General features: G+C 41.0%; 1 long non-coding RNA gene across 1 annotated transcript; it reads left to right on the top strand.

Moving 5' to 3' along the window:
* Window positions 1-4,236: 4,236 nt before the first annotated feature.
* Window positions 4,237-13,945, top strand: LOC116970790. Its single transcript, XR_004411317.1, has 3 exons — window positions 4,237-4,275; window positions 6,851-6,983; window positions 13,781-13,945. It is a non-coding gene; the product is annotated as an uncharacterized LOC116970790 (long non-coding RNA).
* The last annotated feature ends 9,067 nt before the right edge of the window (window positions 13,946-23,012 follow it).

Here is a 23,012-nt window from a genome sequence, read left to right as displayed (position 1 = left end):
CTGAAATGGTATTATACATTGTGAAATATTCTTTTTGCGACAACTTCAGTGTAAAATGATTTTAATTCTGGAAACATGATTGTACTCCAATATAAGTGTTTCATTTCATTAATAGCCTTCTAAAAGTAATTATAAATGTGTAATGGGGACACAAGGAACTGCACATGCTGGTATCTTGAGCAAACACAAAGTGCTGGAGTAACTCATGACGTTGAGTTAGGAAAGTCAGGGGCGCCACCCAATTCATTAGCTATCCATTTACTCCACAGATGCTGCCTGACCTGCTGAGTTACTCCAGCACTGTGTGTTTTAATCAAGGTTCCAGCATCTGCAGTTCCCTGTGTTTCAATATTGTCTATCTACTTATCGCCACAGTTTATGGCAATAGAAAAATATACTTATTTCAACATACGGCCAATGAGAGAAAATTTCTATCCAATCTGAAAAGAAGTGTTTACTCTGCTTGGTGCTCTGTCCCTTTATTAATTTCACAAACAAGCTCTCAATGCTCCTGTCACAGGGATCATAATCCTGATAATAATCACGCAATGATGTCACAATGAATAATTGTAAACATGAAATATTTCAATAAACTGCTTTTTGCTCCAACAATTATACTGTGGACATCGTTTCATTGAGTGGTACAAAGGGTGAAATGGAACATGTGACGATGTTGTGGCTGTGCTGGAAAGAGCACAGAGGGACACATGCGGGGCAGGTTTTTTACTATGAGGATGCCTGGAGTGCGCTGCCAGGGGTGGTGGTGGAGGCAGGTACGATAGTGGCGTTTAAGAAGCTTTGAGATAAGCACATAGACATGCAGGGAATGGGAATATTGGGATCATATTCAGGCAGATGCGATCAGTTTATCTTTTGATCATGTTTGGCGCAGACACTGGTCTGATGGACCTGTTCCTTTGTTGTGCCGTTCTATAGAACATGACCATCCCCTAAGGTATGTCAGGACCACACTGACATCCATGCTGTCATACTCATGTTCAGATATTTTGCATCTTTGTGAAAGAGATCAACAAAGGCTCCAGTTTGATTATTTTGTTACATAGCATATTAAACATGGTAATGGGCATAATTGTTCTGTCTATCAATACTTGGGATATTTTGGCTGGGCTCCGGGGAGTGTTGTAGAGCAGAGGGAACTGGGAGCGCAGGCACATTGTTCCTTGAAAGTTGTCTTCTTCTTGCCTATGGCGTGCACAGCCTAAAGTTGGTCAACTTGTTCTATTTGATCTTCTGTTTGGGCAAGTCGGGTTGATTGCATTAGTCGAAACAGGGTGGACCACGTGATGGTTGCAATCTCCCACCCCCTTGAAAATTGTGTCACGGATAGATAGGGAGGTCAAGAAGTCTTTTGTCACATTGGCCTTCATCAGTCAGGATATTGAGTACAGAAGTTGGGATGTTATGTTACTGTTGTACAAAATGTTGGTGAGGCCACATTTGGAGTCTTGTGTTCAGTTTTGGTCACTCTGCTATAGGAAAGATGTTGTTAAAGGGCTTTCTCACGGTGCGACCTGACGCAAGACTTAACAAGAGTTTAACATCGTGGGAACCTCCTGCGATAACAGTACGGCATTCGTGGACCACCGAGGACCTCCGTGGCGCTAACGGCAGGTAGTCGTGTAACTTTGTAAGGTCTGGAGAAAATTCAAACATTTTTGAATTTCTCCAAGAGTGACTTGAGCACTTTTTGGTGAGCGTTGCAACATTGTATGAACGCAGATGCCAGTGCGATATCCGTGCGATATCCGTAATGACTCTTGCGGGTACCGTGGGAACTCCTGCGAACGGTAAACCCAGAAGCTTGACAGAGGGGACATAAGGTGAGTAAAAAAGGTGGTCTCAATATCGCCAATGGACCATGTGTCCATCGAGGACGTCCCACCTAATTGTCATTGTTTGAGAATCTTTTTCACAGTAAGACTTGCAGAGATGCCTCTCAGAAAAGCGCAAAGAAAGGGGTCAAAGAAAGTCAGAAAGTTTTTAGCCATGCAGGTAAATGAGGAGGAGACTCAGCAAGAGAAACAGGTGGAGAGGCAAGAGGAGATGCCAGAGATACCACTGCCTGTGGGCTCCTTGGAGCAGGGAGAGGGTGATCAAGGTGGATTTGAGATTGCCTCTCCAGTAGCTGTTGCCTCCCCAATAGCCTCAGCAGACGATAACATAAAGGGAAGATGGCAGAAGGTAAGGCCATATAACTTCAACAGGGAACACATTTTATTATATCCTGAAGTGTGATAAAGCTTTTACCTCAGCATTTTGATTGTCATTGCTTGTTTACCTCACTGCTAAATAAATTTATTTTTTACTATCAGCTTGATGTCTGCAAATCGTCATTAATACATCACTGCAAGATGAATGTCTCTAATGTTATAATCCCTCTCATGCTGAAACACAAAATACCTTAATGGAGGTGATATAATCACATTTTCACTCATTTACATTTTTGAGTGTGCAGGACCCTGAAATGTTCAGCTATTTAAACGTGTTCTTCACCTCTTGGTAGAAAATGAAATAAGACAATCAGCACGGTAAATGTGATACAAAGTCTTTATTCCTATTTGACAATATAAGAAGACGAATTCTGTCACATATTGAGAGGAGATGCATCACACAAAACATTTGTCTGTAAAAGGGCCTCGCAAACACGAAATACAAAAATGAGGCACGCGAGATTATTTAAAACACATTATATCCATCAACCTCCGCTACAAGCGTGAACTCAGGCATTTAAAGGGACAAAGCAATGTTCTAAACGGCAGGTTTTGCGGACGAACATCTTATAGGAAGCACTTTTCAGAGGACAACACTAGGAAGTCAGCTTATAACATGCAGTAGTGTTCCTGTGGTCGGCTACCCATCAATATAGCTGTCCTGCCATGGCACACTCCTCAATTGTGAATTGTAGTAAGCGCAGAGATGGTCTCTTTGCTCTTTCACACTGGATGTGCCCGAGTTACCTTTCAAACGCTGCAGTGAGACCATTTTCAACTTGTTCGCACCACTTCTCCAAGCACCTAGTGTTACTTCCCCTGTGTCACTGTCCACTATGTCACCGTCCTGGATGGATGTTGCTGATCCAGCAGCTGCACCTCTCATTCGGATCAGGTTGTGCAGAACACATGCTGCATATACTATACTCTCCACATTCTTGGGCCTCTGCTCCATTGTCTTGAGCAAGCATCTAAATCTGTTTGCCAAGATGCCAAAATAATTTTCTACTACCCTCCTGGCCCTTGACAGCCTGTAATTGAAGATCCTCTGTTCCCTAGTTAGATTCCTCTGTGGATATGGCTTCATAATCCAGGGCCATAGTGCAAAGGCTTCATCAGCAACCATCGCATATGGGATGTCCGGGCTGTCTTCTCCTGACAGAGGTTCTGGATCAGGCATGCCTGCTGTTCCACCTTCCATTTTCTTTCCAAGCCAGGTTTCTTTCCAAATCCGGCCATCACCAACACTTCCAGGTGTGCCCACATCCACATACAGGAAGTTGTAGTTATAATCAACCACCGCCAAGAGTACAATTGAGTGGAATTTCTTGTAATTGAAATAATTTGAGCCACCTCCGGGTGGTTTACGAATTGCCACATGCTTGCCATCCAAAGCTTTTATCTATGTGTTCCAAAGATGCCACCTGACCCACTGAGTTACTCCAGCACTTTGTGTCTTTATTTGTAAACCTGCATCTGCAGTTCCTTGCTTCTACCAATATCATAACTTTGACATTATCAGTTAATTTCAACATCATGTTATCTAATGGGGTTTTATTTTTGTAACATCCTGCTGCTGTTTGTTTCTGCTGCAACAGGGTGTTTACAACATTTTATTTCACCTCACCCCCAACTCCACCAAGTTTGGTTATAAATACCCGTCTTAAACTGACAGCAGATACACCTGCAGAACCAGAGAGACGTGTCAGGGAGAACTGGAATCCTAGAAGGTACTATCCTACAAAGAATTAACAATAACACAACTTTGACATCATCTCCAAATTTCAACATAAATTCATCTGGTGTTCCTATTTTTTCTAACAAACCATTGAGTTGTTTTTCTGCTGCAACATGGTGATTGCAACATTTTATTTTACCTCACCCCCAACTCCACCAAATTTGGTTATAAATACCAGTCTTCAACTGACAGCAGATACGTCTCTCTGGTTCTGCAGGTGTGTCAGGGAGAACTTGAATCCTAGAATGAATTGTGCTACTGTCGTAATCCTGCTGCTGTTCGGACATTGTGCAGCTTTCTCTCAGGGTAAGTGAAGCATCTTGCACCTTGTAACTCACTATCTTCCTCAAGTGTCATTTTGGCCGAGAAGCAGCACATTTCTTTCTGATCTGGCAGGTAGTGATTTCAAGTCCCTGGATGTGAGGACATAATTTAGCCTATTGGTTTTGTACAGTACAGTTGAGCAATGTTCCTACAACTATCAAAAACATCAACATCCCTAATCGAAGCTGAACAACAGAACACCATGGGCCACCTCTTCGGCATTTTTGTTCCTCTCATTGTGTTTTGCACTAATGCCCAGTTTTTATTTGCAATCGTTTTTTCTTTTTTACTGTCTTGGAGAATTTTAAGTGCAATTTATGAATAAATTATATTTTTGCCTGTGTCTGAGTCTATGTGCCTACGATACTTCTGCAACCAAGATTTTCCTTGTACCTGTAACTCCCTGAACCTAATATAAATTCCGCTTGACTTGACTTGAGTGCTGCACATTAGCAGGTGTTTCAAGATCCAGGGAGACGGCAAATTAGTGACAGATGCAAGGATTATTTTATGCATGGATTTGATACTGTACTGGAATTGAATGTCCACGAGACTGATGAAAGAAGAGCCAATCAGAATATGAAATAGTCAGATAGATCAGCACTTGGGCCAAAGTAATTGATCGGGTGAGCGATGGGGGAAAGAAAGTGAATGGATACCCCTGCGGGAAGCCAGTACTAATTCATCTGGCCGATTGGCTTCATTTAAAGTGAGAGATCTCATTTTATAAGCAGACCATTGGCTAAATAACCTTAGAAACAAGGAACTGCAGGTGGTGTTGTACAAAAATATATACAAAGTGCGGTGGTGACTCAGCAGGATTAGGCAGGATCTCTGGAGAACATGGATAGGTGACGGTTTAGGTCGGGACCAGAAGATAGGCCCTGATCCTGAAACGTCACCTATCCATGTTCTCCCAAGATGCTGCCTGTCCCAGCCTGTCCCAGCTGACTCTTCCACAGCAACTACTAGAGTAAAGGACAATTGGTCATGTTGTTTTCAGGATGAGGCATTACACAAAGTCTTCTCAGGCACATATAAAAGGTTGCATGTCACTCATTAGAAAAAAATTGTCTGTGTCCTGAACAAAATTTATGCTCAAGCAAGATTTTTAAAAATCTGTTAGTCTTGTAATTTAAATTATTTCATGTTGTACATAAAACAGCTGCGTAAAGCCTACACTGCAAATTGTTACAATGCACAATTTGATATCCTTAGGTTTATTGAAAGGTAAAGTTAAATTGGAAGAAGAAAGGACTTGCCATCATATAGTGCTTGCTACTATCTCAGGCTATTTCCAACAAACTGTTTTTTACCTGATAGATTTGTGCTGGCACTGCGCTCAACTGCAGTGACTAATGCAATCGTTTAACGCAGGAGTCAAAATTTAAGGACAAAAAGACATTAAATGCATTGTGATTCCAATAATGAGGTCTGTGCTTCCAAGTTACATGTACTGTAGCTATCAGGAGCCATCTTGGTGAACGGCTGTTAGCCAGCAGCCGTCCGTTTTAAATCCGTTTTTTTTATAGTCTTTAGTGAGTCCTGTTATTTGTTTGTAGGGGATATGGTCTTTATAATGTGGGGGGTAGGTATTAACTTAATTTCTAGGTCCCTACCTGGTCGGTGTGGCAGCCTTTTCTCCGGGCTGCCCGTTGACCCGTCCTCGTGGCCTACCTGCGGGCTTGGAGCGCCGTTTCCTGGCGGGAACCGCCCAGCACCTCGGCCTCGGCGGCGGCACAGCATTGGAGCGCTGGAGCGGAGCGGGCGATCCCTTGCCTGGGTCGCCGCGCTGGAGCGACGCGCTGGAGCTCTGGCGAGCTGGACCGCCGAGAGCAACAACTCCGGGCTGCGGGTCTGCGGAGCGGAGAGGCGGCGCCAACTTTACCAACGGGAGCCTGGGCGCTCCAAACCGGCGCGGCCTTGTCGGCTTCGGCAGCCGCGGGCTCCAACCAGGAAGCGGCCGTTCCAAGTGGCCCAGCCGCCAAAAGGACTCTCCCGACGCCGGGGCAAGACCACCCGGTGAGAACGGCCAGGGACATCGGGCCTCCGTAGAGGCAATTGCGGTGGCCCCAATAGGCCTGACTTTGGGGTGAACATGGGGTGGGGACTGGACATTGTGCCTTCCTCCACAGTGCTATCCACTGTGGGGGGATGATTTTTTTTTGTCTAACTGTAGTCCTGTAGGTCTGTGTCCAAGATGGCTGCCGTGAAGAGAGAGTGGACGCTGGCACGAATTGGTTGCCGCTGCTCTCTCTTCACACTGTGTTTTTGATTTTCTGTTTTTGGATTGAATTCTGTTTTTAATTTGTGTCATTGTGATGTCTTTAATTACTTGTTTTACTCCGATTATATGTTTTTATTCCGATTACTATGTAAGGTGTCCTTGAGATTTTGTATGAAAGGCGCCCATTAAATATAAAATTTATTATTATTATTATTATTATTACTGTAACAAAATAATCATTAATTCTCACGGCACATCACATGTTTACAAGTACTGTGTAAACCACCATTTACAGAATGATTTTTTTACAACATTTAATTCATTTTGCAGTTGTTCCAGTAAATGAAGATGAGGATGGACTCTGTCAGTGTCTTGACTATCGTAAGGACAAGATACCCGGGAATTACATAACACAAATTGATATCTTTCCCAGGAATAGAAGTTGCAGAAGAACAGAAATCATGTAAGAATTGATTTAATAAGATTAAACTTGTCACACTTATGTTTCCATGGTGGTTTTGCTGATCATTTGGAGAAATTGAGTAAATGCATTTATATGGGCAGATCACCTGCAAAAGTAGAAAAGACAATCAGGAGAATCCTTACAGAAAGCTAATCCCATATTTAAATAAGCCCGTGGCAATGTAAACGTAGAATTTCAAGTTATCAAAAGATGTAAAATGTCCCCTTTCTGTTTCAGAGCACAGCTTATTCCAAAATACAACAGCTATCGAATCTGTGTGGAGAGGACGGCTCCTTGGCTAAAGAAATTAATCGACTATTTATTAGCAAATACAAAGTAAAGTAAATAAGGACTTCATTTGCTGAAATGGTATTATACATTGTGAAATGTTCCTTTTGCTACAACTTCAGTGTAAAATGATTTTAATTCTGGAAACATGATTGTACTCCAATATAAGTGTTTCATTTCATTAATAGCTTTCTAAAAGTAATTATAAATATGTAATGGGGACACAAGGAACTGCACATGCTGGTATCTTGAGCAAACACAAAGTGCTGGAGTAACTCATGACGTTGGGTCAGGAAAGTCAGGGGCGCCACCCAAATCATTGGCTATCTATTTCCTCCACAGATGCTGCCTGACCTGCTGAGTTACTCCAGCACTGTGTGTTTTAATCAAGGTTCCAGCATCTGCAGTTCCCTGTGTTTCAATATTGTTTATCTGACAGTTTATGGCAATAGAAAAATATACTTATTTCAACATACGGCCAATGAGAGAAAATTTCTATCCAATCTGAAAAGAAGTGTTTACTCTGCTTGGTGCTCTGTCCCTTTATTAATTTCACAAACAAGCTCTCAATGCTCCTGTCACAGGGATCATAATCCTGATAATAATCACGCAATGATGTCACAATGAATAATTGTAAACTTGAAATATTTCAATAAACTGCTTTTTGCTCCAACAATTATACTGTGGACATCGTTTCATTGAGTGGTACAAAGGGTGAAATGGAACATGTGACGATGTTGTGTCTGTGCTGGAAAGAGCACAGAGATGATTCAGCAGGTAGTGTGCCTTGGTGACTATCATCTGGTGGATCCAACATCCAGCATCATGAAGTACTTTGAGAGGCTGGTGGTTGCGTACACTAGCTCCAGCCTCCCACACAGCCTTGATCCACTGTAAATCAGCTACTGCCGCAACAGGTCAATGCCATCTCCCTCGCCCTGCACTCTTCCCTGCAACATGTAGATAACATAGACACCTACATCCAACTACTAATTGTTGAGCATAGCTCTGCCTTCAACACCATAATGCCATCCAAATTCATCCCAAAACTGCTGGACTTTGTAATCTGCATCCTCCTCGGCAACTGGATCCTTGACTTCTTAACTATAGACTGCAATCAGCAAGGATAGGCAACAAAACATCCTGCTTATTAATTCTCCACTCCAGTGTCCTGCAAGTATATGTTCTAAGCCCCTTAATATACACAATTGTGCAGCTAAACTCTGATACAACTCCATTTATACTGAACTGAAAAGAACCTTTGTTGGGACAAAGTTATTCACATGGATGGTCTGAAAGCTTCAGGGTCAGATACCGCACACACTTAAATTAATGTTGTGAGGGTTGATTCTCTGAGAACACAAACACAGTCTTGGACTCATGCAGTTATACAGTGCATGCTCAGAAACAGGCCCTTCAGCCCTACTTGCCCATGCTGACAAAGCTGCCCTATCTACACTGGTCCCATCTGCCCATGTTTGGCCCATATCCCTCTAAACATTTCCTGTCCATGCACCAGGCCAAATGTCTTTTAAATGTTATGATAGCATCTGCCTCGACTTCCTCTGGCAGCTCGTTTCATATACCCACTGTGTGTGAAAAACTTGCAACTCAGATTCTTATTAAATCTTTCCCCTCTCACCTTAAACCTGTGCCCTCTGGTTCATGATTTCCCTACTTTCAGTAAAATATTGTGTCCACCTATTCTATCTTTTCCCCTCATGATTTTATACACTTCTATAAGATCACCACGCATCCTCCTGCGCCCCATGGAATAAAGTTCTAGCCAGCTCAACCTCTCCCTATAGTTCAGGCCCTCAAGTCCTGGCAACATCCTCGTAAATCTTCTCTGCACTCCTTTCAGTCGAACAACATCTTTCCTATAGCAGAGTGACCAAAACTGAACACAAGACTCCAAATGTGGCCTCACCAGCATCTTGTACAACAGTAACATAACATCCCAACTTCTGTACTCAATATCCTGACTGATGAAGGCCAATGTGACAAAAGCCTTCTTGACCTCCCTATCAATCTGTGACACCACTTTCAAGGGGGTGGGAGATTGCAACCGTCACGTGGTCCACCCTGTTTCGACTAATGCAATCAACCAGACGTGCACAAACAAGATCAAATAGAACAAGTTGACCAACTTTAGGCTGTGCACGCCATAGGCAAGAAGAAGACAACTATCAAGGAACAATGTGCCTGCGCTCCCAGTTCCCTCTGCTCTACAACACTCCCCGGAGCCCAGACAAAATATCCCAAGTATTGATAGACAGAACAATTATGCCCATTGCCATGTTTAATATGCTATGTAACAAAATAATCAAACTGGAGCCTTTGTTGATCTCTTTCACAAAGATGCAAAATAACTGAGCATGAGTATGACAGCATGGAAACAGGACCTTCAAACATGTTGTATAGAACGGCACAACAAAGGAACAGGTCCATCAGACCAGTGTCTGTGCCAAACATGATCAAAAGATAAACTGATCGCATCTGCCTGAATATGATCCCAATATTCCCCTTCCCTGCATGTCTATGTGCTTATCTAAAAGCTTCTTAAACGCCACTATCGTACCTGCCTCCATCACCTGCCCTGGCAGCGCACTCCAGGCACCCTCATGGTAAAAAATCTGCCCTACATGTCTCCCTTAAACTCAAAGCCCCGGACTTCAAACCTATGCCCTCCAGCCTTAGAAATCTCGAGCCTGGAGAAAAGGCCCTGACTGTCTATCTTGTCTGTGCTTCCCATAATGTTATACCTCTATCAGCTTTCCACAACCTCTGATGCTCCAGAGAAAACAATCCAAGTTTGTCCAAGTGCTCCTTTTAGCTTATGCACTATAATCCAGACACCATTTTGGTTCCTCGTCTGTACCCTCTCCAAAGACTTCACATCCTTCCTGTATTGGGAAGACCAGAATTGCGCACAATCCTCAAAACATGGCCTTACCAAAGTACAACCTGACTTCTTGACTCTTTAGTCAGTGCCCCGACCAATGAAGGCAAGCGTATCATATGCCTTCTTTACCACTCTCTCTACTTGCCACTTGTGTTGCCACTTTCATTGAGCTATCAACTCAGACCCCAAGGTCCCTCTGCACATCAATTCTGTTAAGGGTCTTTCCACTAACTGTAAACTTCCTCCTTATGCACGACCTCCCAAAGTGCAACACTTGGTTTAAACTCCATCTGCCATTTCTCTGCCCATATCTGTAACTGATCTATTTCGCACTGTATCATTGGACAGCCTTCCTCATTGTCCACAACTCCACACATTTTGCTGTCTTCTGCAAACTTGCTAACTAACCTGTCTACATTTACATCCAAGTTCTTTACATATATCACTAACAACAGGTTTATCTCCTGTAAACCTTGTCCTTCACACCTTAGGGCTACGCCCACTAGTATTTCATATTTCCATCCTGGGAAAAAGGTTCTGATTACTGTATCTATACATCTCATCATTTTATATTCTTCTATCAGGTTTTCCCGCAACCTCTAGCATTCCAGAGAAAACAATCCAAGTCCATAAGACCATAAGTTCTCATCGGCCCATTGAGACTGCTCTATCGTTCGATCATGACGGACTCTAATGAGAACCTAATTCTCCTGCTTTCTCCTGCTTTTCTCCTGCTTTCTCCTTGTAACCTTTGACATCCTTCCCCTTCAAGAACTTGTCTGAATCAAATCAAGACCTTCCTTCAGAGAAGAGTCTGAAGAACAGTACCGACTCAAAACGTCTTTTATCTATGTGTTCCAAAGATGCCACCTGACCCACTGAGTTACTCCAGCACTTTGTGTCTTTATTTGTAAACCTGCATCTGCAGTTCCTTGCTTCTACCAATATCATAACTTTGACATTATCAGCTAATTTCAACATCATGTTATCTAATGGGGGTTTTTTTTGTAACATCCTGCTGCTGTTTGTTTTTCTGCTGCAACAGAGTGTTTACAACATTTTATTTCACCTCACCCCCAACTCCACCAAGTTTGGTTATAAATACCCGTCTTAAACTGACAGCAGATACACCTGCAGAACCAGAGAGACGTGTCAGGGAGAACTGGAATCCTAGAAGGTACTATCCTACAAAGAATTAACAATAACACAACTTTGACATCATCTGCAAATTTCAACATAAATTCATCTGGTGTTCCTATTTTTTCTAACAAACCATTGAGTTGTTTTTCTGCTGCAACATGGTGATTGCAACATTTTATTTTACCTCACCCCCAACTCCACCAAATTTGGTTATAAATACCAGTCTTCAACTGACAGCAGATACGTCTCTCTGGTTCTGCAGGTGTGTCAGGCAGAACTTGAATCCTAGAATGAATTGTGCTACTGTCGTAATCCTGCTGCTGTTCGGACATTGTGCAGCTTTCTCTCAGGGTAAGTGAAGCATCTTGCACCTTGTAACTCACTATCTTCCTCAAGTGTCATCTTGGCCGAGAAGCAGCACATTTCTTTCTGATCTGGCAGGTAGTGATTTCAAGTCCCTGGATGTGAGGACATAATTTAGCCTATTGGTTTAGTACAGTACAGTTGAGCAATGTTCCTACAACTATCAAAAACATCAACATCCCTAATCGAAGCTGAACAACAGAACACCATGGGCCACCTCTTCGACTTTTTGTTCCTCTCATTGTGTTTTGCACTAATGCCCTGTTTTTATTTGCAATCGTTTTTTCTTTTTTACTGTCTTGGAGAATTTTAAGTGCAATTTATGAATAAATTATATTTTGGCCTGTGTCTGAGTCTATGTGCCAACGATACTTCTGCAACCAAGACTTTCCTTGTACCTGTAACTCCCTGAACTTAATATAAATTCCGCTTGAGTGCTGCACATCAGCAGGTGTTTCAATAGACGGCAAATTAGTGACAGATGCAAGGATTATTTTATGCATGGATTTGATACTGTACTGGAATTGAATGTCCACGAGACTGGTGAAAGAAGAGCCAATCAGAATATGAAATAGTCAGATAGATCAGCACTTGGGCCAAAGTAATTGATCGGGTGAGCGATGGGGGAAAGAAAGTGAATGGGTACCCCAGCGGGAAGCCAGTACTAATTCATCTGGCCGATTGGCTTCATTTAAAGCGAGAGATCTCATTTTATAAACAGACCATTGGCTAAATAACCTTAGAAACAAGGAACCGCAGGTGGTGTTGTACAAAAATATATACAAAGTGCTATGGTGACTCAGCAGGATTAGGCAGCATCTCTGGAGAACATGGATAGGTGACGGTTTAGGTCGGGACCTGAAGATAGGCCCTGATCATGAAACGTCACCTATCCATGTTCTCCCAAGATGCTGCCTGTCCCAGCCTGTCCCAGCTGACTCTTCCACAGCAACTACTAGAGTAAAGGACAATTGGTCATGTTGTTTTCAGGATGAGGCATTAAACAAAGCCTTCTCAGGCACATATAAAAGGTTGCATGTCACTCGTTAGAAAAAAATTGTCTGTGTCCTGAACAAAATTTATGCTCAAGCAAGATTTTTAAAAATCAGCTAATCTTGTCATTTAAATTATTTCATGTTGTACATAAAACAGCTGCGTGAAGCCTACACTGCAAATTGTTATAATGCACAATTTGATATCCTTAGGTTTATTGAAAGGTAAAGTTAAATTGGAAGAAGGAAGGACTTGCCATCATATAGTGCTTGCTACTATCTCAGGCTATTTCCAACAAACTGTTTTTTACCTGATAGATTTGTGCTGGCACTGCGCTCAACTGCAGTGACTAATGCAATCGTTTAACGCAGGAGTCAAAATTTATGGACAAAAAGACATTAAATGCATTGTGATTCCAATAATGAGGTCTCTGCTTCCAAGTTACATGTACTGTAACAAAATGATCATTAATTCTCACGGCACATCACATGTTTACAAATACTGTGTAAACCACCATTTACAGAATGATTTTTTACAACATTTAATTCATTTTGCAGTTGTTCCTGTAAATGAAGATGAGGATACAGGCTGTCAGTGTCGTGACAATCGTATGGACGAGATACCCGGGATTTGCATAACACAAATTGATATCTTTCCCAGGAATAAAAATTGCGCTGAAACAGAAATCATGTAAGAATTGATTTAATAAGAATTAAATCAATTGCCACGCCACCCCATTGGCTATCCATTTCCTGTAAATGAAGATGAGGATACAAGATGTCTGTGTCATCGCTTTCATAAGACCAAGATACCCGGGAATTGCATAACACAAATTGATATCGTTCCCAGGAGTAGTAGTTGCGCTGAAACAGAAATCAAGTAAGAATTGATGATGTACTTGTCACGCTTATATTTCCATGGTAGTTTTGCTGATCATTTGGAGAAATTGTGTAAATGCATTTATATGGGCAGATCATCTGCCAAAGTAGAAAAGACAATCAGGAGAATCCTTACAGAAAGCTAATCCCATATTTAAATAAGCCCGTGGCAATGTAAACGTAGAATTTAAAGTTATCAAAAGATGTAAAATGCCCCATTTCTGTTTCAGAGCACGGCTTATTCCAAAATACAACAGCTATCTAATCTGTGTGGAGAGGACGGCTCCTTGGCTAAAGATATTAATCGAAGATTTATTAGCAAATACAAAGTAAAGAAAATAAGGACTTAATTTGCTGAAATGGTATTATACATTGTGAAATATTCTTTTTGCTACAACTTCAGTGTAAAATAATTTTAATTCTGGAAACATGATTGTACTCCAATACAAGTGTTTCATTTCATTAATAGCTTTCTAAAAGTAATTATAAATAGGTAATGGGGACACAAGGAACTGCACATGCTGGTATCTTGAGCAAACACAAAGTGCTGGAGTAACTCATGACGTTGGGTCAGGAAAGTCAGGGGCGCCACCCAAATCATTGGTTATCCATTTCCTCCACAGATGCTGCCTGACCTGCTGAGTTACTCCAGCACTGTGTGTTTTAATCAAGGTTCCAGCATCTGCAGTTCCCTGTGTTTCAATATTGTTTATCTGACAGTTTATGGCAATAGAAAAATATACTTATTTCAACATACGGCCAATGAGAGAAAATTTCTATCCAATCTGAAAAGAAGTGTTTACTCTGCTTGGTGCTCTGTCCCTTTATTAATTTCACAAACAAGCTCTCAATGCTCCTGTCACAGGGATCATAATCCTGATAATAATCACGCAATGATGTCACAATGAACAATTGTAAACATGAAATATTTCAATAAACTGCTTTTTGCTCCAACAATTATACTGTGGACATCGTTTCATTGAGTGGTACAAAGGGTGAAATGGAACATGTGATGATGTTGTGGCTGTGCTGGAAAGAACACAGAGATGATTCACCAGGTAGTGTGCCTTGGTGACTATCATCTGGTGGATCCAACATCCAGCATCATGAAGTACTTTGAGAGGCTGGTGGTTGCGTACACTAGCTCCAGCTTCCCACACAGCCTTGATCCACTGTAAATCAGCTACTGCCGCAACAGGTCAATGCCATCTCCCTCGCCCTGCACTCTTCCCTGCAACATGTAGATAACATAGACACCTACATCCAGCTACTAATTGTTGAGCATAGCTCTGCCTTCAACACCATAATGCCATCCAAATTCATCCCAAAACTGCTGGACTTTGTAATCTGCATCCTCCTCGGCAACTGGATCCTTGACTTCTTAACTATAGACAGCAATCAGCAAGGATAGGCAACAAAACATCCTGCTTATTAATTCTCCACTCCAGTGTCCTGCAAGTATATGTTCTAAGCCCCTTAATATACACAATTGTGCAGCTAAACTCTGATACAACTCCATTTATACTGAACTGAAAAGAACCTTTGTTGGGACAAAGTTATTCACATGGATGGTCTGAAAGCTTCAGGGTCAGATACCGCACACACTTAAATTAGTGTTGTGAGGGTTGATTCTCTGAGAACACAAACAGAGTCTTGGACTCATGCAGTTGTACAGTGCATGCTCAGAAACAGGCCCTTCAGCCCTACTTGCCCATGCTGACAAAGCTGCCCTATCTACACTGGTCCCATCTGCCCATGTTTGGCCCATATCCCTCTAAACATTTCCTGTCCATGCACCAGGTCAAATGTCTTTTAAATGTTATGATAGCATCTGCCTCGACTTCCTCTGGCAGCTCGTTTCATATACCCACTGCGTGTGAAAAACTTGCAACTCAGATTCTTATTAAATCTTTCCCCTCTCACCTTAAACCTATGTCCTCTGGTTCATGATTTCCCTACTTTCAGTAAAACATTGTGTCCACCTATTCTATCTTTTCCCCTCATGATTTTATACACTTCTATAAGATCAGCGCGCATCCTCCTGCGCCCCATGGAATAAAGTTCTAGCCAGCTCAACCTCTCCCTATAGTTCAGGCCCTCAAGTCCTGGCAACATCCTCGTAAATCTTCTCTGCACTCCTTTCATCTTTCCTATAGCAGAGTGACCAAAACTGAACACAAGACTCCAAATGTGGCCTCACCAGCATCTTGTACAACAGTAACATAACATCCCAACTTCTGTACTCAATATCCTGACTGATGAAGGCCAATGTGACACAAACAAGACCAAATAGAACAAGTTGACCAACTTTAGGCTGTGCACGCCATAGACAAGAAGAAGACAACTATCAAGGAACAATGTGCCTGCGCTCCCAGTTCCCTCTGCTCTACAACACTCCCCGGAGCCCAGCCAAAATATCCCAAGTATTGATAGACAGAACAATTATGCCCATTACCATGTTTAATATGCTATGTAACAAAATAATCAAACTGGAGCCTTTGTTGATCTCTTTCACAAAGATGCAAAATAACTGAGCATGAGTATGACAGCATGGAAACAGGACCTTCAAACATGTTGTATAGAACGGCACAACAAAGGAACAGGTCCATCAGACCAGTGTCTGCGCCAAACATGATCAAAAGATAAACTGATCGCATCTGCCTGAATATGATCCCAATATTCCCCTTCCCTGCATGTCTATGTGCTTATCTAAAAGCTTCTTAAACGTCACTATCGTACCTGCCTCCACCACCACCCCTGGCAGCGCACTCAAAGCATCCTCATGGTAAAAAACCTGCCCCGCATGTCTCCCTTAAACTCAAAGCCCCGGACTTCAAACCTATACCCTGCAGCCTTAGAAATCTCGAGCCTGGGGAAAAGGTCCTGACTGTCTATCCTATCTTTGCTTCCCATAATGTTATACCTCTATCAGCTTTCCACAACCTCTGATGCTCCAGAGAAAACAATCCAAGTTTGTCCAAGTGCTCCTTTTAGCTTATGCACTATAATCCAGACACCATTCTGGTTCCTCTTCAGTACCCTCTCCAAAGACTTCACATCCTTCCTGTATTGGGAAGACCAGAATCGCACACAATCCTCAAAATATGGTCTTACCAAAGTACAACCTGACATCTTGACTCTTTAGTCAGTGGCCCGACCAATGAAGGCAAGCGTATCATATGCCTTCTTTACCACTCTCTCTACTTGCCACTTGTGTTGCCACTTTCATTGAGCTATCAACTCGGACCCCAAGGTCCCTCTGCACATCAATTCTGTTAAGGGTCTTTCCACTAACTGTAAACTTCCTCCTTATGCACGACCTCCCAAAGTGCAACACTTGGTTTAAACTCCATCTGCCATTTCTCTGCCCATATCTGTAACTGATCTATTTCGCACTGTATCATTGGACAGCCTTCCTCATTGTCCACGACTCCACACATTTTGCTGTCTTCTGCAAACTTGCTAACTAACCTGTCTACATTTACATCCAAGTTCTTTACATATATCACCAACAACAGGTTTATCTCCTGTAAACCTTGTCCTTCACACCTTAGGGCTACGCTCACTAGTATTTGATATTTCCATCCTGGGAAAAAGGTTCTGATTACTGTATCTATTCATCTCATCATTTTATATTCTTCTATCAGGTTTTCCCGCAACCTCTAGCATTCCGGAGAAAACAATCCAAGTCCATAAGACCATAAGTTCTCAACAAATAAAGGTAAGAGAGGAATGAGGCCATTCGGACCATTGAGACTGCTCTATCGTTCAATCATGACGGACTCTAATGAGAACCTAATTCTCCTGCTTTCTCCTGCTTTTCTCCTGCTTTCTCCTTGTAACCTTTGACACCCTTCCCCTTCAAGAACTTGTCTGAATCAAATCAAGACCTTCCTTCAGAGAAGAGTCTGAAGAACAGTCCCGACTCAAAACGTCTTTTATCTATGTGTTCCAAAGATGCCACCTGACCCACTGAGTTACTCCAGCACTTTGTGTCTTTATTTGTAAACCTGCATCTGCAGTTCCTTGCTTCTACCAATATCATAACTTTCACATTATCAGCTAATTTCAACATCATGTTATCTAATGGGGTTTTATTTTTGTAACATCCTGCTGCTGTTTGTTTCTGCTGTAACAGGGTGTTTACAACATTTTATTTCACCTCACCCCCAACTCCACCAAGTTTGGTTATAAATACCCGTCTTAAACTGACAGCAGATACACCTGCAGAACCAGAGAGACGTGTCAGGGAGAACTGGAATCCTAGAAGGTACTATCCTACAAAGAATTAACAATATCACAACTTTGATATCATCTGAAATTTCAACATAAATTCATCTGGTGTTCCTATTTTTTCTAACAAACCGTTGAGTTGTTTTTCTGCTGCAACAGGGTGATTGCAAAATTTTATTTTACCTAACCCCCAACTCCACCAAATTTGGTTATAAATACCAGTCTTCAACTGACAGCAGATACGTCTCTCTGGTTCTGCAGGTGTGTCAGGGAGAACTGGAATCCTAGAATGAATTGTGGTGCTACTATCGCAATCCTGCTGCTGTTCGGACATTGTGCAGCTTTCTCTCAGGGTAAGTGAAGCATCTTGCACCTTGTAACTCACTATCTTCCTCAAGTGTCATCTTGGCCGAGAAGCAGCACATTTCTTTCTGATCTGGCAGGTAGTGATTTCAAGTCCCTGGATGTGAGGACATAATTGAGCCTATTGGTTTAGTACAGTACAGTTGAGCAATGTTCCTACAACTATCAAAAACATCAACATCCCTAATCGAAGCTGAACAACAGAACACCATGGGCCACCTCTTCGACTTTTTAGTTCCTCTCATTGTGTTTTGCACTAATGCCCTGTTTATATTTGCAATCGTTTTTTCTTTTTTACTGTCTTGGAGAATTTTAAGTGCAATTTATGAATAAATTATATTTTTGCCTGTGTCTGAGTCTATGTGCCTACGATACTTCTGCAAGCAAGATTTTCCTTGTACCTGTAACTCCCTGAACTAAATATAAATTCCGCTTGACTTGACTTGAGTGCTGCACATTAGCAGGTGTTTCAAGAGACGGCAAATTAGTGACAGATGCAAGGATTATTTTATGCATGGATTTGATACTGTACTGGAATTGAATGTCCACGAGACTGGTGAAAGAAGGGCCAATCAGAATATGAAATAGTCAGATAGATCAGCACTTGGGCCAAAGTAATTGATCGGGTGATCGATGGGGGAAAGAAAGTGAATGGATACCCCTGCTGGAAGCCAGTACTAATTCATCTGGCCGATTGGCTTCATTTAAAGCGAGAGAGCTCATTTTATAAACAGACCATTGGCTAAATAACCTTAGAAACAAGGAACCGCAGGTGGTGTTGTACAAAAATATATACAAAGTGCGGTGGTGACTCAGCAGGATTAGGCAGCATCTCTGGAGAACATGGATTGGTGACGGTTTAGGTCGGCACCTGAAGATAGGCCCTGATCGTGAAACGTCACCTATCCATGTTCTCCCAAGATGCTGCCTGTCCCAGCCTGTCCCAGCTGACTCTTCCACAGCAACTACTAGAGTAAAGGACAATTGGTCATGTTGTTTTCAGGATGAGGCATTAAACAAAGTCTTCTCAGGCACATATAAAAGGTTGCATGTCACTCGTTAGAAAAAAATTGTTTGTGTCCTGAACAAAATTTATGCTCAAGCAAGATTTTAATAAAATCTGATAATCTTGTCATTTAAATTATTTCATGTTGTACATAAAACAGCTGCGTAAAGCCTACACTGCAAATTGTTATAATGCACAATTTGATATCCTTAGGTTTATTGAAAGGTAAAGTTAAATTGGAAGAAGAAAGGACTTGCCATCATACAGTGCTTGCTACTATCTCAGGCTATTTCCAACAAACTGTTTTTTACCTGATAGATTTGTGCTGGCACTGCGCACAACTGCAGTGACTAATGCAATCGTTTAACGCAGGAGTCAAACTTTAAGGCAAAAAGACATTAAATGCATTGTGATTCCAATAATGAGGTCTCTGCTTCCAAGTTACATGTACTGTAACAAAATGATCATTAATTCTCACGGCACATCACATGTTTACAAATACTGTGTAAACCACCATTTACAGAATGATTTTTTACAACATTTAATTCATTTTGCAGTTGTTCCTGTAAATGAAGATGAGGATACACGCTGTCTGTGTCTTGACAATCGTATGGACGAGATACCCGGGATTTACATAACACAAATTGATATATTTCCCAGGGGTAGAAGTTGCGCTGAAACACAAATCAAGTAAGAATTGATGATGTACTTGTGACACTTATGTTTCCATGGTAGTTTTGCTGATCATTTGGAGAAATTGAGTAAATGCATTTATATGGACAGATCATCTGCAAAAGTAGAAAAGACAATCAGGAGAATCCTTACAGAAAGCTAATCCCATATTTAAATAAGCCCGTGGCAATGTAAACGTAGAATTTCAAGTTATCAAAAGATGTAAAATGTCCCCTTTCTGTTTCAGAGCACGGCTTACTCCAAAATACAACAGCAAGTTAATCTGTGTGGAGAGGACGGCTCCTTGGCTAAAGATATTAGTCGAAGATTTATTAGCAAATACAAAGTAAAGAAACTAAGGACTTCATTTGCTGAAATGGTATTATACATTGTGAAATATTCTTTTTGCGACAACTTCAGTGTAAAATGATTTTAATTCTGGAAACATGATTGTACTCCAATATAAGTGTTTCATTTCATTAATAGCTTTCTAAAAGTAATTATAAATGTGTAATGGGGACACAAGGAACTGCACATGCTGGTATCTTGAGCAAACACAAAGTGCTGGAGTAACTCATGACGTTGAGTTAGGAAAGTCAGGGGCGCCACCCAATTCATTAGCTATCCATTTACTCCACAGATGCTGCCTGACCTGCTGAGTTACTCCAGCACTGTGTGTTTTAATCAAGGTTCCAGCATCTGCAGTTCCCTGTGTTTCAATATTGTCTATCTACTTATCGCCACAGTTTATGGCAATAGAAAAATATACTTATTTCAACATACGGCCAATGAGAGAAAATTTCTATCCAATCTGAAAAGAAGTGTTTACTCTGCTTGGTGCTCTGTCCCTTTATTAATTTCACATGCAAGTTCTCAATGCTCCTGTCACAGGGATCATAATCCTGATAATAATCACGCAATGATGCCACAATGAATAATTGTAAACATGAAATATTTCAATAAACTGCTTTTTGCTCCAACAATTATACTGTGGACATCGTTTCATTGAGTGGTACAAAGGGTGAAATGGAACATGTAATGATGTTGTGGCTGTGCTGGAAAGAGCACAGAGGGACACATGCGGGGCAGGTTTTTTACTATGAGGATGCCTGGAGTGCGCTGCCAGGGGTGGTGGTGGTGGCAGGTACGATAGTGGCGTTTAAGAGGCTTTTAGATAAGCACATAGACATGCAGGGAAGGGGAATATTGGGATCATATTCAGGCAGATGAGATCAGTTTATCTTTTGATCATGTTTGGGCACGTCGGGTTGATTGCATTAGTCGAAACAGGGTGGACCACGTGATGGTTGCAAGCTCCCACCCCCTTGAAAATGGTGTCACGGATAGATAGGGAGGTCAAGAAGGCTTCTGGCACATTGGCCTTCAGTCAGGATATTGAGTACAGAAGTTGGGATGTTATGTTACTGTTGTACAAGATGCTGGTGAGGCCACATTTGGAGTCTTGTGTTCAGTTTTGGTCACTCTGCTATAGGAAAGATGTTGTTAGACTGAAAGGAGTGCAGAGAAGATTTACGAGGATGTTGCCAGGACTTGAGGGCCTGAACTATAGGGAGAGGTTGAGCTGGCTAGAACTTTATTCCATGGGGCGCAGGAGGATGCGCGCTGATCTTATAGAAGTGTATAAAATCATTTTATTTATTTATTTATTTTTAAAAAATATTTTTATTAGAAGCAATGTACAATCATATAAACCATGGCATATAACAAAATACATGTTGTGTACAACTTCTTGTTTTAAATTTAACAACAGAAAAATAATAGATGCAAGAAAAGAAGAAAAAATAAGAGATTAAGGAAAGTAGTGATGTGTAGGCCCCAGAAGTTCACAATTAGTAGTTTGTGGATAAATAGAGAGAAAGAGCCCATAGAGATGTAGAAAAAAAGAGAAGACCAGAAAGGAAGAGCAAAAAGAAAAATAGAAAAAAAAATGGGAAGAGAAAAAAAAACAGAACAGAAAAGAAAAGGAATATACCTACTTCATATCTTTCCACACCACTCACCCAGTTCTGAAACGGTTTTCCCGAGTTATGTTGCACCATATTATACGTAATAAATCGATGAAAGGAGACCATATCTTCAAGAATTATTTTGATTTTCCTGCTAGAACGAATCACATATCTTCAAGGTGTAACATTTCAGACATGTTTGTGATCCATATTTTAAGCATTGGGGTGGGTGCATTTTTCCAAAATTTAAGTATAAGCTTTTTTGTCGTTATCAAGCCATAGTTAAGGAAACAATTTTGAAATAAAGTTAGCTCAGAGCAGGCTTCCATTGTTCCGAAAATAATAAATTCTGTGTTAGGGTCCAATTTTATTTTAAATAGTTTTGAGAAGATTTCAAAGATTTCTTTCCAAAATGTATGAAGTTTTATACAGGAGACGAAGGAATGTGTATGGTTGCTTCTTGAGATAGACATTTATCACAGATGGGGGAAACATTTGGAAAACATTTATTCAGTTTGGTTTTCGAGTAATATAGTCTATGTAAAATTTTAAATTGGATTAGAATGTGTCTTACATTAATCAAGCATTTATGTAAATATAGCAAATATTTATTCCATCTGTCTTTAGAAATTTTTATAGATAGTTCTTGTTCCCACTCTCTTCTTATTCCTACTGACGAAGGTATCTCTATATTTAGAATAATATTATACATATGATATTTAATAATTTATTTCCGCCTTTCTGTTCATGCCTTCATCTAATAGATCTGACGTCAGAGTTTGGTATTCTTGTGTATGTTTTTTCAAGTAATCTCGAATTTGCAGGTATCTAAAATATTGATTACTTTTCAAATTGTATTTTAGTTGTAATTCTTGGAATGACAAAAGGTTTCCCATTTCATACAAATCTCCAAACGTTTTAATTCCTATCCTTTCCCAGTGAGTAAACGTTTTGTCGATAATTGATGGTTTAAACGACGGATTATTAGCTATAGGAGAGAGAAGCGATAGATTTCTTAATTTGAGAGTACATTTTATTTGTCTCCAAATTCGTATTGTGCTATGGATAGTCGGATTTCTCTAGTATATTGTCTTATTCAATTTTATTGGGGAGAGAAGGATCGCTCCTATGTTAAAAGGAGAACAATCCTCTCTCTCCATTACTATTCATTCTTCCTGTTGTGTTGAGTTATCCAACCAGTGAATTACATTTTTGATATTC

Source organism: Amblyraja radiata, chromosome 1 (genome assembly GCF_010909765.2).
Source record: "Amblyraja radiata isolate CabotCenter1 chromosome 1, sAmbRad1.1.pri, whole genome shotgun sequence".
Classification (NCBI taxonomy): Eukaryota; Metazoa; Chordata; class Chondrichthyes; order Rajiformes; family Rajidae; genus Amblyraja; species Amblyraja radiata.
This window is presented reverse-complemented; position numbering and strand designations above follow the sequence as displayed.